Raw genomic sequence first — 20,075 nt, 5'->3', positions numbered from 1 at the left:
CTCCTTTTGCTCAGGAAGTCAATTCAACGGATGGGATCCCTGTGCCTCCAAAAAGTCACTCAGCTCTTTTATTATTTTGGATTATTAGAATAATTCAAATTAGATTTGTAGTTCATAAGAAATAATCATTTCTAATCCTTCACCACCACAAACAGAGGGATTGGGATGTCACAAAGCCTATAAGACACAAGCATGGCCTATTTGGATTGATGCTTTAGAGCGACGGTAAAGCAATGAGACCATTTTTTGTGAAGTGAGTATTTTGGCATCTTCTCTTCTGGTATGTCATTATGTATGTTGCATTTTGAGTCAAGTGGAAAGCAAACAAAAACCAAACAAACATGGTTCAGTATAAAATAGTTGAAAGAGCTCTGTGTCTACATTTGAATTCTGACTCTGCTCCTGACTTCGTCCCTGTGTGACCACAAGTGATTTCAACTTCTCTATACTCCGGGCTCCTCATAGAGGGAGGTCTGGTACTCATAAATGTACATGTAAAGTAAAATGAAGTAACTAATATCTAACATTCCTCAAACTCTAAATCTCATGATCCTTATAGCAACAGCAGAAATAAACACTTAGATTACTCTGTAAGGTGTGTCAAGCACTTCATGTCTAGTATCTTACTTGATCTTCACAAAAATTCTGGAAGGTAGATGTGGCTTTTTAGATATAGGAAAAGTTAGGCTGAATGAGATTAAGTGACCTTCTCAGTGTCACACAGTTAGTATCTGAGGTTGGATTAAACCTCAATTCTTTTTGACTCCAATTCCAGCAGTCTAACTATTACCATTCCTAGCTGGCAGATTGTCTGAATAAAATTAGTTCCATTCTATTTTAGTAATTCCTCTTTATCTCCAAAGGATCTTACCTAGCTTGATCATTCATTTTTTGTTTACCATTACACATGGTTTCAAATGACTTTTGGTCATTTCTAAAATTCACATCTATCTGAAATGATAGTGATTTTCTATTATTAGCATATTAAAAAAAGAATGTACTACATTATCTGAAGCCAGTTTCATTTGGAAAATACAAGTTCCATGTGTTATACTGGATCTGTTTGAAGAGGATATACAAATATGACAGTTATTATTACAAACAAACATTCATTAATTTTGCATATCTGCTATGTGAAAATTCTGATGTTTTGGGGATACAAAGAGCTTTATAATAACGATTATTATTATTATAACATTTACATAGTGCTTACTCTGTGCCAGGCACTGTGATAAACACTTTATAATTATAATCTCCTCTGACCCTCACAACAAACCTGTGAAGAAGATGCTATTATTAGTCTCATTTTATAGATAAGGAAACTGAGGCAAATCGAGATTAAGTTACTTGCCCAGTGTCACACAGCTATTGAGTGTCTGGGACCAGATTTGAACTTAGCTCTTCATGACCCCACATCCAATGCTCCATCTACTGTCAGATAGGGAGAATGTAGTAGGGAGAAAATAATATTTATATAAAAGTATAAGAGACAATAGAAAATGACATATGCAGTGTTACAAATAAATCTGGCAGCATCCTGATGAGGATATGGCTCTTCCACCATGGGGAAGTAAGGACAGGTGGGAAGAAATAGCCCAAGACTAATGGGTTGATAAATGTAATAACCTCCTGCCCTTGCTAAAGGAACTCTGTCTATTTTTGTGTGGATTCTAATCTAGTTTACTGAATATTGACATGCTCAAAACAAGTGCCTAAGGTATATTGGTTCATTTGAAAAGACATCAACTCACTTTGCCTTCTTAACTATGCCATAGTGCTTCTACTAACTACTGCATCCTTTTTTGTGTGTTTTACTGATGATTTTTGTTTTATGAATACATTCTGTAGAATTAGATTTAAAGAATGAGTAATAACAATTTTATTCCTTCAGATCTATAATTGGACAAATATAGGCAGACGATAAGATCATGGTTCTTATAGGAGTGCAGATCAGGGCAGCAGTCAGAGAAAACTGGGGAAAACTTCTTAAAGAGGTGGATCCTTAAAGCGGATCTTAAATGTACTCAGAAATATGCCAAGGCATTCAAAATTGTGTGAATGAGTTCATTGGAATAGATTAAACACCTTTTATTGCTGGCTTTGGATCTGTTGATTTGTCTTTCATTTCTCTGCTTTGTCCCTATAGGACTTGGTTAGAATGGAACATTGCTTACTCCATTTCAACTGACCTGAGAGAAATAGTTAAAATGGATTAAGTTGTACAGCAGCAAACTGGGAAACCTCAAGAATAAGTTAATGCAGCACTCCAAGTGTGAGAAATTATCTATGTTGCTTCATTCCAACACTTTAGAATGCCATTTCAGACATTGAACTTGTCCTGTCAGTGAGAAAAGGCAATATCATTCTAGTGGGTATTCATATATTAGTTCAGATTTATACATTTAGCTTGGAGCTTTACCCAGTCCATACTGGTGAACCTTGGGCTTATTTGGTATTGCTCCTCTGCTCATTAAGTGTCCTTAGATGGTATTGTGTCCATAGGAGAATTTCCTTTGTGTTATTCTACATTGAGGGTTATTAATAGTCATTATTACATCCTTTGTTGCTTTACGCATATATGAATGATATACGAATTCTTCTGATCCAACTCCATATATGTATATGCACGTACATATGTGTGTATTTTTGAGTACTTTCTCCCTTCTCTCCCCCAATGCAATGAATTCTTTAAAGGAAATGAAAATAAAAATTTTATAGAGTGTAGGACAGAGCAAATGCTCATCACAGTCTCATCTGACAATTCTCTTTCAAGGGCCTGTCCACAGATTGAAGATTCACTCTGCTGCAATTTGCATCCTTGGCCCTATAAATGTTTTATGACCTCCCTCTATGAGCACTCACAGCCAGAAGGAGGTAATGCAAAATTGATCTGTATATTAAAACTGCTGAGCCAAGCGGGTCTCCTTTTGGAATTACACTGATTACACGTGTGTGATTCAACAGGCCTTCCTGAAATACCACTGTATTGAAGATGCTCATTAGCCGCATTTTTATTCTTAGGACCCTTGTCTTACTTCTCCCTATTCCATCCAATAAACATACTTTCATGTTCACACTTTTCCTGCCTGCCTTCTTACCTATCTCTCAATTTGTTCTCAGAAGTTCAGAAATACAAACAATTGCACATTTTTAAGAAAGGATATGCTTTGTGATATGTCTAACTACTGTCCTTTATTATCCTTCAAGTCATGTGAAATGTACTTACAGTTTTTATGATTATTGGTAATATATTGGTTATACTTTAGTAGGTGTGTCCACCATAGGCTTCCTCTTTCTAATTTGGAACAATGTGAATATTGTTTATACCCTATTTACCAAAATATACCACCACTTTTTCCATACTAGACTGTCTATAAAATCCATTATATTATAAAAATGTATTCAATATGATATTGAAAGATTAGTTACTTTAATTTCAAGTGAATGTCATTACTAAGGTTCCTTGCCCATATGTTTGGAGATCAAAGAATTTCTCAAGGTTTTCCTTCTGAAAAGTTTTAGCAGTCCTCATTAATTTTATCATTAGAATATTTTATTTCTTTGGCATGACTAAAACTATTTTTAACATACTTGTGCAAAAGACAGAAAGATAGACACACAAAGAGGGGGATAATACTACTACTAATAACATGACAATGATGATGGAGGAAGCAGAAGAAGAGAAGAAGGAGGAGGATGGGGAGGTATATAGGAGGAGGCAGATGAGGAGAAAAGAAGGAGAAGAGAAGGAAGTAAAAGTAGTGAAAAGAGAATCATCCTTGAAACCAGGAAGGGCTGGATTCAAGTCCTGTCTTTGACACACTGACTATATGACCCTGAGCAAGTCACTTCTAGATGCTCTAGGGACACTATGAAATCTAAGTTGCAGAGATGCTGCCTATCTGCATTGGTAAAGGAAATTTCTTCATTAGACATCCCATGAATTGTGAATTTATAGTATCATTTCCTATAAGAGAGACAAAGACAGAGAACACAAACAAACAAGGAAACAAAAAAGGGGGAAAGAGAAAGAGAGAGACAGAGAGAGACAGAGACAGAGACAGAGACAGAGATGGAGACAGAGACAGAGAGACAGAGACAGAGATACAGAGACAGAAAGACAGACAGAGACAGAGAGATAGAGACAAAGAAACAGAGACAGAGGGAGAGACAGAGACAGATACATAGAGACAGAGAGAGAGACAGAGACAGAGAAACAAGCAAGAGACAAATGGACAGAGATCAGAGATACTGATAGTTTAATTTCATCACCTTGAAATTCTAGCCTTAACAAATTACAAAATTAAAATGGCAAACATAATAGAAACATTAATTTTTAAGTTCAATTCTCTAACCTGTGTCACAAAACCATATCTCTATGTTTATTCAAACTGGCTACAGTCTTAAGTGGGTAGGGTTGCATCCCATAAATCGCTCTTTGACTCATGCTTCCACTCAGAATTTTCCCAGAGAAAAACAGAATTTGGTTTGCTTCATTGTAGTGACCATCATCATGGTACTGCCCAGCTGTCTATGGAAGAAGTAAAAGGGAGAGGTGAGTTGACCAGATTATTGATATTCATTATTTTAGATCCCTTTTCTTTTGCCCTGGGGTTCTTCTGTCCTGCACCAGAGGGCAGCAGGGATGGTAGGAGGATCCTTGAGTAGCTTAAGATTTGTAAGCTGGTGATGGGTTACTGAAAGTAGAGAAAATGATGAAAAAAGCTTAATGACACATGAAAGGGAAACCTTGAACAAGGCAGCAAAGCTGAAGACTGACAGAAAATAAGAGAAATAGGCAAATAGACCAACTTGGAATATAGTGAGAGAATCTGGATGGATGTTCCTTGAGCAAAGCATCAGTGAGACCAGTTTTCTGAAAGGAAGGTTTGAAATTATGAAGGACTTTGGAGTTGGTTGCTTAGCTGCATTCATTCATTTATTCAACAAACATTTATTAAGTGCATTAGCAAGGGTTTGCTAGTCCCTAAAGGTGAGTGGAATAGTGAATTATTATTAAACCTATTTTACAGATTTTCAAACTGAAGCAGATAGAAGTTAAATTATTTATGCAAGGTCACACAGCTACACTGAGAATTTCCTACACTAGTGTGTGAAACAATTTGGCATTTCCAAGCACTTAATGTCTTGAAGCAGTCAATGAGACAATGAAATGATGTATTTAAAGCATGTTGTCCCAGTAGGGTGTTACATGCATGTAATATATTGTGCCATTCAAGAAGGCTGATAGACCTGCACATTTCTCAGATTTTGAAATGGAAGGAAGAAATTAAGGAAATAAACATTTTATTAAGTACCAAATATGTGCTAGGGACTCAGCTAAGTGTTTTATTTGCTTCTCAGAAAAACCTTGGTAGGTAAGTGCTTTTATTCGCTCCATTTAACAGATGAGGAAATGGGGCAGACAGAAGTTAAGTGACTTGCCCAGGATCATACAGCTACTAAATGTCTGAGGGCAGATTTGAACTCAGGTATTCTCAATTCCAGATTGAGAACTCTATTAATTGTATCACCTAGCTGGCTTATAGATACTAAACTCAAAGGAGATGACATTTAAATAGTGCTTTATGTTTATTTTAACTTTTTAACATTATGAAGTGAGTAGGATCCTCATTCTATATATGAGGAAAATGGGGCCCAGAGAAATGAAGTGATGTATTTTTGGTCAAATAGATCAAAAATGACAGATTCAGAACTTATGGATATAGTAGAATGAACCCTCCCCTTGGAATTGGAAGGTCTGTGTCCTAGTTCTGACTCTGCAACTTAGTAGCTGTGTGACTTTGAACAAATCATTTCACTGCTCTTGGCCTCTGTTCATTAATCTCTAAAACTATAGTGTTGAAACACGTAATGTCTAAAGTCCTTTCCAAATTTCACAGTTTGTGGTTTTATATCTTGAATCCAGGTCTTCTGACTCCTCTGCAGTATTGCCTCAAGTAGCAAAGTGAGGAGGGTTCTAGAATGGCAATACCTGGATTCAAATCTCTATTTTGCCACTTAATACTTATGTCTTTAAGCTAATCACTTAACTTGTCTAGGTCAAAATTTTCTTAACTTTAAAAGAGGTGGGCTGAACTATAAGGCTCTTAGAGGCTTTTCCAGCTCTAAATGTATGATCCTATGACATTTATGCTTTGTCTAGCCTGTCAGGATGTAGTGGCACGTGCCTGTAATTCCTGCTGTTAGGAAGGCTGAGGCTAGGTGATCTTTTGAGCTCAAGAATTCTGAATTGCAGTGGGTTATGAAGACAGAGTGTCTATACTGGTTGGCATCAGTGTGCTAAGCCTCTGGAGCGAGAGGCAGGAGGCACCAAGCTACCTGGGTGGGGGGCGGGGAGGGTGAGCAGTCCTAGGTTGTAAACTGGGCAGGTTAAAGCTCCTGTATTGATCAGTGCTTGGGTTGGGTGCACGAGTAGCTCCTTAATTTCTAGCTGGGATAAGATGCCTTTCACATTGAAGATAAATAGGTGGAATACATTTAAGAGAGCTTATTTCTCCTTCTCCATGAAATGTTTGGGGGTAGTGACATGGAGTAAGGGATAGAAAGTAGAGAATAGATTAGATACACAGGATGTGTTCTTTGTACAGCTTCTATGCTCATTACCTAGAATTATCTTTTTTTCTCCATATTTTTCTATGTAGATTTTTTTGTAGTGGTTTACTTTCAGCATCTTTCTCTGTCATTTTTAAGATACCTCTTTGACACTTTTTGCTCAGCACCTAGTAGAGTACCACATGCCATTAGTTACTTAAATAGTTGAAAATGATGGATAACAGTAATGATGAGATATAGACTTTCTTTTTACCCTGTGCATGATAGCTCCCAGGGAATAGATTCATAAGGATCAATTGATATGCAGTGGCTCCAAGGGTCATAGCTTTGTTTTTATTGTGGCTTTTATAGTAGGATCTCTGCTTATAGCTCTCCATTTATCTCCTTTTCTTTGATGCTGGGATCTTCTGTGTTGCCTCTTTATTTTTCATGGATTCTAAGAATAGATGATACAGGTCTGAACAAAGCATATTCCCAGTTTGCAAACAAAGAAGTGCTTAACTGGAGCAAGTTATCATACACAGTAAAGGATGTTGCCAAACATAGAAAAACTGTGATTGAAACAAGGTGGCAGGCAGCCCTATTGACACGAATAGAACTGACTCCTAGGTGCAGAAGATTCACTGCATATAAATTTAAATATTAAAGAATAATGAGCTTATAAGTGACTGAAAAATTGCTTTTGCTCATGTCCAGTAGGAAATTTTATAATCACCGAATTATGCAACTGTTTCTTTGCCTGTGAAGTACAGGTTTAATTTGACAGGTATGTAATTATGTGGACTTCCCCTCCACCTTCTCAACAGTGGCTTGGTCACTTTATGATGGTTGGGGTCTTCCACCTGATCTTGTTGGTCTAATGATAACATAGATATTTCCCCTCTGATTTTGTGAAAAAAATCACATGAAGAATTCAGCACAAAGAATATCTTTAAGATGCAAAACCAACAGTTCCAAGGGCAAGTAGTTAATCACATAATCTTTATTCCTAGCCTCTTGTGTGACCAGGAAAGTTAAGGTTCTTTCCTTGTGATATATTAAGTTTTGACAATTACATACCTATTCCATATTTAATTATACTTAGGTGTGGAGACAGAAAATTTGGAGTATGAGACAACACTGTCACAGCACTGGTATAATCAAAATTTGGTTTCTATTGCCTTCATTTTGATTTCTTTGCAATTCTGCAGCTTTGCAGTATTGATGTTGCACTAAGACTTTTATATTTGGTTTTAGTATGTTAGTCTGTATATATGCAATTTTCTGAAGTTCTTCAATTCAATCCTTTAGTTATTAGCTTTACGGAAACCAAAGATGGAAGTAGATGAATTGATGTTCTTTTCTCCTTGGTCTAATAAAACCAACACGCATTTGTTAAGTGCCTACCATGAGTAAGGACCTTACCTGTGCTTCATTCTTTGTGTATCCCACAATAAAGCATTCTTTTCTTTTGCATTGTTTTTCCATTTGATCTTCCCTCTTGACACCCCTCCCTTCTTCTGCCCTGTTGAAGAGGAGAGAAGAGGCAATGTTGTGAGACTCTACTCTCAGTAGCATGGAGTATGGTACAAAGTTTTTAAACCTTGTACCCTATCCTAGACGCTGAAGGTGGCTGAGCAGTGGTCTTGGATATAACCAAAGTTCCTGAACTAACTTGACACAACCAATAATGTGTGCCATTTGAAATATATATTACAGACAATGGCAGAGTATTTTCCACTTTTATTCAGAGTTTCTTTGCATGTAAGTTACTCTATGCCATAGTAACATAAACTTATCTGGTTTATGCATTATACACTAACATCTGAAATATAAAGAAAGTATCTTTTAAGGTAAAGTGATATAAATATTTCTAAATAGAGAGGCAACATGGAGCATTGGAAAGGATGCTGGTTTTGGAATGCAAAGATCAGTATTTGAGACCCAGATACTATACTCACAAGATCTATAAATGCAATGTCACTTAAATTCTCTGAACCTGCGTTTGTAAAGTAGAAATGATAATAACGTTCTTACCTACCTCAAAGTGTTGAGAGTACCAAATGAGACCATGAAAGGAAACATGCTTTAGCTATAAAGCAGAATTACAGAACCTCAGATTAGGAAGCATCTTCAGAAGTGACTTAGACAAAACTAGATCCTTAACAGAGATCTCATGAACAACATTACTGAAAATTAGTTTTCTGGTCTTCGCTTGAAGATCTCCAGTGATAGAGAACCAACTTTCCCTCAAAGCTGCTCACTCCATTTGGGGACAGCTCTATTTTCTTATGAAGTTAAACCTTAGATTTGACTCTCTTCTATTCATACTCATTGTTCCTAGATCTCCTCTTTGGGAGTTTAATCATTCTTCCACCCTCAACAAATATTTGGCAAGAACTAAAATATGTCACCCTCTGTGCCCTACTTTTTTAGGCTAAATATTCCCTTTACATTGAATTAGTCCTGCTATGGCATGTTTTTCAGATTTTAACCTTTATGGTTACTTTTTTCTTTTCTTTTAGACATAATAAATTTGATATTTCTTTACCAAAATGTGGCATGTAAAACTCCAGATCTCTAAAAAAGGAATAGTAAAAAATAGTAAAATAGTACATACTAAAATAGTAAAAATATATATATTTCCCCTAGTTCTCTATACTGTGCTTCTATTAATGACAGGAAAAGAATTGTACACCTTTGGAGGGCACAGCCAAGATGATGGAGTGAAAGCAGGGACATGCCTGAGCTCTCTCACAAATTCTTTCAAATACCTCTTGAAAAGTGAATCTGAACAAATTTGAGAGGGTTAAAATCCACTAGGAGACAGAGTGTGCCAGATTTTCAACCCAGGAATATCCAGAAAGTAGACGGGAGGAATCTGTTGCACCTGGCTAGGAAAGCACTGACCCCGTAGAACTACACCTGACCATACTGGAAATGGAGCAGGTCCAGTGTGCTGATTGCAGTGGCAATCCCCAGGCCTCTCAGCACAGGATGGGAGTCTGTCAGAGCTAAGTGAGACAGAAGCACAGAGCCTGTGATAGCAGCAGCAGCTATTCCTGGGGCTATAAGCCCATAGTCTAATAGCTTGAAACTCACTTTATTGAACTTCCAGGAACCATGATGATCAAGTAAACTCTAAGAACTCTCATCCCTCCCTTGCTGATATTGAATAACCCAGAGATACTGCCCTAGTAAAAACCCTGGAATAGAAGAGTCAGAAGTGGGGGTTCGTTAGACTTTTAGCTCAGGAAGCTAGGGAGACCAGCCCCACTTGTAGTGAGGGAAGGAAACCAGTGCAGGAAGCAAGCCCCACTTTAGCATACCAGTGAGAGTTCCTGAGCCACAGGGAGGCAGAACCAGCAAACACCAGCACCAGGACCTCAGGAATGCCTGCTCACAGCCAGGGGGATTGGCAGACACCAGTGCAGACTGACAGCTGAGGCCACCCATGCTATATAACACAGTTCAAGGGGCAGAGGAGACTTCCAGGAGCCAGATTCCCCTCTCCCCCACACCTCATGCTGTGAGCTTCAGTTTAACCCTGGGGAAACTCAGAAAGACTTCACTTGGGGCCTCAATCCTTGGCACACACCAGCCAGCTTCAGCTCAGCACCAGGTGAGCGGCACCACTATATAGCTTCTAGCTGACAAAACCAGAGGCCACAGCACACAAAGCCACTAACCAGGCCCCTAGCTCAAAACAACTCTTAGGTACCACATCTCTCCTGTCAGATTGGCTAACATGACAAAAGAGGAAAATGATAAATGGTCAAGAAGATGCGAGAAAATTGGAACAGTATTATATTGTTGGTGGAGCTGGAAACTTATCCAGCCATTTTGAAGAACAATTTGAAACTATGCCCAAAGGGCTATAAAAATGTGCATATCCTTTTACTCAGCAATACCACTTCCAGGGCTGTATCCCAAAGAGATCACAGAAATGGCAAATGGACCTGTATGTACAAAAATATTTATAGCAGCTCTTTTTGTGGTGACAAAGAATTGGAAATAAAGGGGATGCCCATCAACTGGGAAATGGCTAAAGCAGTTGTGGTATGTGAATGTTATGGAATACTACTGTGCTATAAGAAATGAGGAGCAGATGGACTTCATAATAACCTGGAAAGACTTATGTTATCTGATGTTGAGTGAGGGGAGAAGAATCAGGAGAACATTATACATGATTAGAGACTGTGATGACTAACTTTGATAAACTTGGCTCTTCTCAGCAATACAAGGTTCAAATATAGCTCCAAAAGACTCATTATGGAAAAAGCTATCCACATCCAGAGAAAGAATTAGGGAGTCTGAATGCAGATCCAGACACCAACTACTTGCTCTCTCTCTCTTTTTTTCTTCTTTTTTGGTTTTGTTTCTTCTTTCTTATGGTTCATTCCATTGGTTATAATTCTTCTTTATAACTTGACTATTGTGTAAATAAGTTTAATTTCAAGGTATATGTAGAACCTATATTGGATTACATGACATCTTGGGGGGTCGGGGGGAGAGGGATGGGGAGAAAATTTGGAACTCGAAAGCTTATGGAACTGAGTGTTGTCAACTAAAAATAAAAAATAAATTTAATTTAAAGAAAAAACAATGTAGACTTCCTTAAAACCAACATGTTTAAATAGAACTTATTACTCCTCCAAAAATCCTTCCCTTTTCCCTACTTTTCTACTACTGCCATGGGCGTAATCATAGTCAATATGGTCTTCAATTTTGTCTTCATTCCTACTTAGCCTACATATCTAATCAGTTTCCAAACCTTGCATTATTTTTAGTTTCTCAGCATCTGTCATATACATCCCTTTATTTCTACTTATGTAGCCATAGCCTTAGTTCAAGTCCTCTTCACCTCCTGCCTGGACTACAAGTGTCTCCCTGCTCCAATACATCTTCTATCATTATTTCTATCCATAACAGGTCTGATCATGTTGCCTCCTCTGCTCACTGAACTCTCTAGTATCCCCAGGACCAAATAGAATGCACTCTGTTAGAAATTAAATGTCAATAGCATTTTCCTACCTTTCCAGTAATCTTAAAACTTATTCCTTTTTATTCCTTCTATGGTCCAGAAGCACTGACTTATTTGAAGTTCTTTGGAGCTAACACTCCATCTTCCACCTCCATGTTACTGTTGCACACCAACCCTTAAATGCTATCTTCTCTCGTCCTTGATTCTTCGTTCCCCTGAGTTCCTTCAAAGACCATCTCAAACCACATATTCTTTAGTAGACCTTTTCCATTTTCCCTAGTTGCTTAATATCTTCCCTTTTCAGATTACTTTCTATCTACTCATTATATATCTTATATGTATACAGTGATTTACATATCGTCTCTCGTATTATAATGTATGATCCTTCAGGGTGAGGGATTATTTTTTATTTTTTTTTGTTGTTGTTGTTTTAGGTATTCTCAGAGCTTAATACTCTTCCTAGAATGTAGCAAGCACTTAATAAATTCTTATTTATGTACTAACTGGCATTCGTTTTTGTTTGTTTTGTTTTCATGTCACATTATTCAACAAACTCTTATTAAGTGTCTATTAGATATGACATCATGTTGTGAGGTATTGATTTTAAATAAATAGCTGACCAAAATCCAAAGGCTTTATACATTATCTGTTTCTTAGACATAATTCCTTCTTCCAGTACTTTGGTTCCCTTTTTGGACACCAAAAATAAGACTTTACATTTGTTTCTGTTAAATTTTATCTTACTTGATTTGTTTTTTTTCCCTAGCCTTTTAAAAATGTCTTATAATCTGATTCTGTCTTTCAAAATGTTAGATATCTCTCCAACAGTTATGCAATATGAAAATATGATAAATATGATAAAATATGATCACCTATCTATGGTGATATTCCATTCATTTTTTCATTGAAAAATATTCAGAATATGAGTAAGAAGTCTGTACTAAAAATCCCCCTCCAGCTTGATAATAATCCTTTAATTACTATTTCTAGGTCATTCATTCACCTAACTTCTACATCAGTAAGTTTCATTATCATGTATCCTATATCTTATCCACAAGGATAATGTGAGAACCTTTTTTTTTAAAAAAAGAACAAATTGGTGAAATCCAGGAGTATTCTGCTAAGTTACTAGTTTATCAATTATAAAAAAGAAAGTAATGAGTTATGACTGATAAAGCACTGCGTAAGTAGATATTATTACAAATAATAATAATTTAATATGATCATATTAAATCCATCCATTCAATGATGGATGGAAATTATAGGAGGGTTGATTTCTTATCAACAGTAGGAAGAACATCATAATGAGACTAGTTTAAAATAGAAGGAGGTATCTTATGAGGCAGTGAATTCATTGTCATTGGAAGTATTCAAATATAGACTGATACATCAAGAATATTATAGAGATACATCCTACATTGTTAGGTGATAGATTTAGATGATCTCTAAGGAATTTTCAAACTTTGAGTAAAGGATTTTGAATGTATAATTACATGCTATTAGGACATAAAAGAGATCAGGGAATGTTCAGTCTTTATATCATTAATAATCCAAGTAGTAGTTGGATGTAAAACAGAAACTATTATAACCTTCACCCCCTTCCAAAGAACAATTTCATTACAGATGAATTCAGCACCTGTACAAGGTGTCTGTGATAGCTTGTGACAGAACAACCTAAAGCGTTATTTGGTTTATTTGTAGGTGTCAGGCAGGGATAATCCTCTGATTCGTTTAAAAATAAATGAACTATCCTTATTTGTTTCCAAAACAGGAAAGAAGAAGAACCTGGGAATGATATTTAAATTCTGTTATCATTATCTAAATTCCCATATATGGGAGAAGATGGGATTGATATAAGTGTAAAGTAATAAGATTGGAAGATAACTTGAAGGTCTCTTGCATTCCCTTCTTCTTAAACAAGGCTGAACCTAAGCCATTCAAGAACCATAGGAATCTCTTCTATTTAAAGGCCTAACTCCTTCCCCACCAAGGGAAATCTCATGTCTCAGGCACACAAGTGGAAGACAGCTTCCCCAGTAATTGATCAACATGTATTAATTAAGCACCTAAACTATTCTAGGTACTGTGGTGGGCCTAGGGGATATAAATGATGTCAGTCATTCTCTATCCTAAGAACTTTACATTACACAAGAAGGTATCATATATTCATAAGTAATTATGTACAGGATATATGCAACATAAATAAAAGTAATGGGGGTGGATAACTAACAGGTGTGCTGTGGAGGTGATACCTATATGGGTAAGGCTTGGGTAGATGAATTCTGAGGTCACTTTCTTTCTTTTTTTGAAGGGGGGAAGGCAGGGCAATTGGGGTTAAGTGACTTGTCCAAGGTCATACAGCTAGTAATTGTGTCAAGTATCTGAGGCCAGATTTGAACTCAAGTCTTCCTGACTCCAGGGCTACTCACTGCACCACCTAGCTGCCCCATTCTGGTTTTGATCATGGGAGATGAGGAAGCAACAGCTTATTAAAGAGATTTGGTATGAAATTAAGACACCTAGAAAAAGAACAATAAAGATGACATGTATATGGCTAAGAGATAAAGGGAAGATGAGCTCAAGGAGGAAGTACAGGCTGACAACAAAGTAAAATTTTATTATTTACATTTGGTACAACTTGATATCCCCAGGTTGTGGTACATATCTGGATGTAGCCAGAAGGTCACACAGACGGATACAGAGATTGTGCAATGAAGGTCTGTTTGGGATAGTTCACTTGTTCATCATAAAGAAGGAGGAGGTAGACAGGAATTACAAACTTTGCATCTGTTTTGAATGAATTATAATTTTGCATTGTTTTGGGTTTGCACTTTAGTTGTTGTTGCTTCAATGTGTTAGCTAGCATGATGTAGTTATGACCAATGTGGAAGTAACCATTGTTGGTACTTTCAAGTTTGTTTCTACACTTGTTGATGGTGGTAGATTCAGCCATATTGATGTTTAGTTGTAATTTTTTAAAGGCTGTTCATAATTAAATTACTGAAGCAAAAGAAGTTAAAATGGCTATGAAAAGCCTTAATATCAAACGGGACACTCAAAATTAAAAACAGATCCAATGCCCAGGACACTTTATGGATGTATATATATCATTATGGTTTGGAAAGCATTTTACATATATTAGCCCATTCAATTCCTACCTCAGTAAAATCAAAGTTCCAATTCCAAATAAATTAAGTCCCATTCTCTCTGGTTTTACTGAAGAAAGGAAGTAGATAGTCACCATCACAGTGATAATTTAGAAAAATTCTTAAGAGTCTTTCCATATCTTGCCTCACAGTCTTTGTTTGGAAAAATTGTAGATGTGTCCAGCAACCAGCATAAGGGATTTTGCACAAATTAGGTACTTATAAAATGACTGTTGACTGCATTAATGTATTTCAACTTTCATCTGGTCTGCCACATGAGTGGAAATATGGCAAGATTAATCAAGAGTTGTAAGGATTGGTGGTCTTACCAGGTAAGAGAGGGGCTAATATGTAGCAGAATTCAGACAAGCCAGAAGACATATTCACAGAAGTTGTGAAAATGATGGATAAGTGAAATTAGGCTGCAGGGATCAAAAACCCAGGGTGAATAACTGGATAAAAAAGAGACTCATTGTGTTGGTAATTAAGGTGAGACTTTTTTTTTACTGTTGTCTCTTTTAGAATGTGTTTCAACAATCCAGCTAGCAGCTTCTGTGGGAGTGTAAGATCCACCCACCGCCATCACCCAGAAAGCTGCCGACAGCACAGGTTCTTTTGATCTGCTTAACTAAGGAAAGCAAGGTGAAGGGGTTGACAAGCTTACTTTAATTCAGCATACAAATATCATTCACTTAGTTCAGGGGAAAAATCCAGCACCCTGAACTTCAGAGCAAATTACAAACAAAGTACAAACATCAACAGACAGACCCAATACAGATCCATAGTTACCAACATCTAGGTTCAGCCCAGGAGCTCATTCCCACAGCAGTGGTGATGCGTGTGACTCTGGGCCAACCCTCGTTCTGAGCTCCCAGGCTGAACCTAGATGTTGGTAACTATGAATCTGTATTGGGTCTGTCTGTTGATGTTTGTAATTTGTTTGCAATTTGCTCTGAAGTTCAGTGTGCTGGTCTCTTCCCCTGAACTAAGTGAATGATATTTGTATGCTGAATTAAAGTAAGCTTGTCAACTCCTTCACCTTGCTTTCCTTAGTTAAGCAGATCAAAAGAACCTGTGCTGTCGGCAGCTTTCTGGTGATGGCTGTGGGTGGATCTTACACCCCCACAGAAGCTGCTAGCCGGATTGTTGAAACAGAATGATAAAGTAATCAAGTGCTTTGATTAAGCCTTACTAGGTACAAAGCCCCAGGCCCACACCCTTTTGCTAACTAGGTGTAAAGCCCCAGCCTCATACCCTTTTGCTGATTAGTTGTGAACCCCTTGGGCCCTAAGAAAGGTGTATAAACTTAGAGGTTAGCACTGGGAGAGTGATGTGTGAAGACTCTGGGTAGCTGCTGGAGCCTCCTAGCTTTGAAGAAAACCCAGATATCGGTGCTTCTCTTTTTGGTAACTGTGTATGTGATGTCTTAATTAGACAAAGCCTGTCTATTGAATTATGTTATTTGTTTGTTGATATTTTCTGTCTGTAATTTCTATTTGTATTTGCTCTGAAGTTCAGAGTGCTGGCTTTTCTCCCCTGGACTAAGTGAATGACGTATGTATGTTTAATTAAAGTGAAATTGTTAGCCCCTTGAAGTTGCTTTCCTTAGAAAAGCAGATCAAAGAACCTGAGCTGGCAGCTCTTATTGCTGGTCTTGTTGGGTCTTATACCTCAGCAGCAGCTGCCAGCCACATTGTTATTAGACTCAGATAGCCTAGGACATAGGGAAGAAAGTAGAAATCCTATAAACATGATACTGGAAAGTAGGAAAGGGTAATAGGAACTAAGTATAAATGAAAAAAAGAAAGAAAGGAAGAAAGGAAGGAAGGAAGGAAGGAAGGAAGGAAGGAAGGAAGGGACATGAAACTGAGCCAAAGGTCTTGTAACCTATAGACTTTCATTGTATGCCATTATGTCCTCTGGAATCCATGTCCAAATTATTGGAATCCATTAATAAGCTTCTCTCTCTCTCTCTCTCTCTCTCTCTCTCTTTCTCTCTGTCTCTCTCTCCTCCACCTTCTGATGTTCACAGGAATTTTAATCCTGTGATTATTGTCACTTTATTCTCACTGTGGATGAAACTTCATTGTTACTCTTCGGCGACTACTTACTTTTTCTATTATGTCTCTTGACACATTAAGTGAGGGGAAGAAAGAAGTTTGCATATTTCTTGTCTCTTCAAGACCTTTTCTCAGATATTATACATCAGCATTCACTCTTTTTTTTCTTAAATGGAATTTCATGTTTTCCAACAGTTGCTTATCAAGAAAATTTTTAACATTTGTTTTTAGAAGATTTTGAGTTCCAATTTTTCGTCTCACCCTCCCCTCCTTTCTGAAAATCGTAGGCAGTTTAATAATAGGTTATACGTATGATTCATCACAGTTGTGGAAGAAGAAACAGATTTAAAAAACTATGAAAAACAATAAAATATGTGAAAAAATGCTTCAATCTGCATTCAGAGTCCACCAGTTATTTATCTGGATGTGGACAGAATTTTCCTTTGTGAGTCCTTTGTACTTGTCTTGGATCATTGTGATGCTGAGAAAAGCTGCATCATTCATAGTTGATCATCACCCAATGTTGCTCAAATGGTGTATAGTGTTTTCCTGGTTCTGCTTATTTCACTTTGAATAAGTTTGTACAAGTCTTTCCAGGTTTTGCTGAAATGTTCCTGTTCATAATTTCTTATTGCACAGTAGTAATTCAACACATTCACATTCCACAGCTTGTTCAGCCATTCCCCAAAGGATGAACATTCCTTGAGTTTCTAATATTTTGCCACCATGATTAAGGCTGCTACAAATATTATTGCATATATAGTTCCTTTTCCCTTTTTATGATCTCTTTGGGATACAGAATTAGGAATGGTATTGCTGGATCAAAAGGTATGCCCAGTTTGGTTTCACTTTGGGCCTAGTTCCTAATTGCTTTCCAAAATGGTTGGCTTAGTTCTCAACTCCATGAACAATGTATCAGTGTCACAACTTTCCCACATCCTCTCCAACATTTATCATTTTCCTTTTTTGTCATATTGGCCAATTTGAATAGTGTGAGGTAGTATTTCTGAGTTGTTTTATTTTGCATTTCTCTCATTAATGGTGATTTAACGCACTTCTTCATATCCTTAAATATATCTTTGATTTCTTGTACTGAAAAGTGCCTATTCATATCCTTTGACCATTTATCAATTGGTGAATGGCTTCTATTCTCATAAATTTGACTCAGTTCTTTATATATTTGAGAAATGAGGTCTTCATCAGAGACACTTGCTGCAAAGATTATTTCCCAGCTTTTTGCTTTCCTTCTGTTCTTGGTTGCATTGGTTTTGTTTGTACAAAAGGTTTTCATGTATATATATATATATATATATATATATACATATACATATATATATACACACATACACACACATATATATGTATATGTATGTGTATATATATAATATATACATATATTATATATACATATATAATATATATATACACAGAGAGTATGTATTGTGTGTATATATACATATACATATATATATATATAAATTTATTAATTTTCAGTTTTCAACATTCACAAGATTTTGAATTCCCAGTTTTCTCCCTATCTTTCCCCTCTCCCCACCCCAGGACAATGTGGATTTTGATTACCCTTTCCTCCAATCTGTCCTCCCTTCTTTTACCCCCACCCCCTTCTCTTACACCCTTCACTTCTATTTTCCTGTAGGGCCAGATAGATTTCTATACCCCAATGCCTGTATATCATATTTCCCAGTTGCATGTAAAACAATTTTTAACATTCATTTTTGAAGCTTTGAGTTCCACATTCTCTCCCTTCCTCCCTCTGCACTCACCCTCATTGAGAAGGCAAGCAATTTGATATAGGTTATACATGTGTGGTCATGCAAAACACTCATAACAAACATAACAGTCATGTTGTGAAAGACTACCTACATTTCCCTATATCCTGTCCCACCCTCCATTTATTCTATTCTCTCCTTTGACCTGTCCCTCCACAAAAGTGTTTGCTTCTGATTACTCCTTCACCTAATCTGCTGTCCCTTTTATTATCTTCCCTCTCTTATGTCCTTCTCCCCTGCTTTCCTGTAGGGTGAGATAGATTTCCATACCCTACTGAGTGTGTATGTTATTCCCTTCTTAGGCCAAATCCAATGAGAGTAAGATTCACTTATTCTCTCTCATCTTCCCCCCTCTTCCACTCAATCATAAAAGCTCTTTCTTGACTCTTTTTTGTGAGATGATTTACTCCATTCTACCTCTCCTTTTCTCTTTCTCCTAGTACATTCCTGTCAACACTTAATTTTATTTTTTAGGTATCATCCCTTCATATTCAGTTAACCCTGTACCCTCTATCTACATATAAACATACATATATGTACATGTATATGTATATATAAATATATATCTATATATTCCCTCTAACTATCCTGATACAGACATAGGCCTCTTGCATTACAAATATCATTTTTCCATGTGGGAATGTAAAAAGTTCAACTTTAGTAAGTCCCTTATGGCTTCTCTTTCCTGTTTACCTTTTTATGTTTCTCTTGATTCTTATATTTGAAAGTCAAATTTTCTATTCAGTTCTGGTCTTTTCAAGAAGAATGCTTGGAAGTCCTCTATTTCATTGAAATTCCAGTTTTTCCCTGAAATATTATACTCAGTTTTGCTGGGTAGGTGATTCTTGGTTTTAATTCTGTCTCCCTTGATCTCTGGAATATCATATTACAAGCCCTCTTATCCTTTAGTTTAGAAGCTGTTAAATCTTGTGTTTATCCTGATTATGTTTCCACAATACGTGAATTGTCCCTTTGTAGGCAATTGCAATATTTCCTTCTAGACCTGAGAACTCTGGAATTTGGTTACAATATTCCTAAGAGTTTTCCATTTGGGATGTCTGTCAGGAGGTGATCAGTGGATTCTTTCCATTTCTATTTTACCCTCTGGTTCTAGAATATGGGGGCAATTTTCCTTGATAATTTCTTGAAAGATGATGTTGAGGATCCTCTTTTAATCATGGTTTTCAGGTAGTCCAATAATTTTAAAATTATCTCTCCTGGGTCTATTTTCCAGATCAGTTGTTTTTCCAATGAGGCATTTCATATTGTCTTCTATTTTTTCTTTCTTTTGGTTTTGTTTTATAATTTATTGATTTTTCATAAAGTCATTAGCTTTCATTTGCTCCATTCTAATTTTTAAGGAATCGTTCAGTGAGCTTTTGGACTTCCTTTTCCATTTGGGCAACTCTGCTTTTCTTTTTTTTAATTTATTTTACCAGAACACAAATACAGAATAGAGAAAAGAAACAAAAACATATCATAAACTTAAATACAAAGTGTTCCTAAAGTCTAGACACATAGGCAAAAATGTATATTTTCA

Source organism: Trichosurus vulpecula, chromosome 9 (genome assembly GCF_011100635.1).
Source record: "Trichosurus vulpecula isolate mTriVul1 chromosome 9, mTriVul1.pri, whole genome shotgun sequence".
NCBI lineage: Eukaryota > Metazoa > Chordata > Mammalia > Diprotodontia > Phalangeridae > Trichosurus > Trichosurus vulpecula.
The sequence above is the reverse complement of the archived record's forward strand: the minus strand, read 5'-3'. Positions refer to the sequence as shown.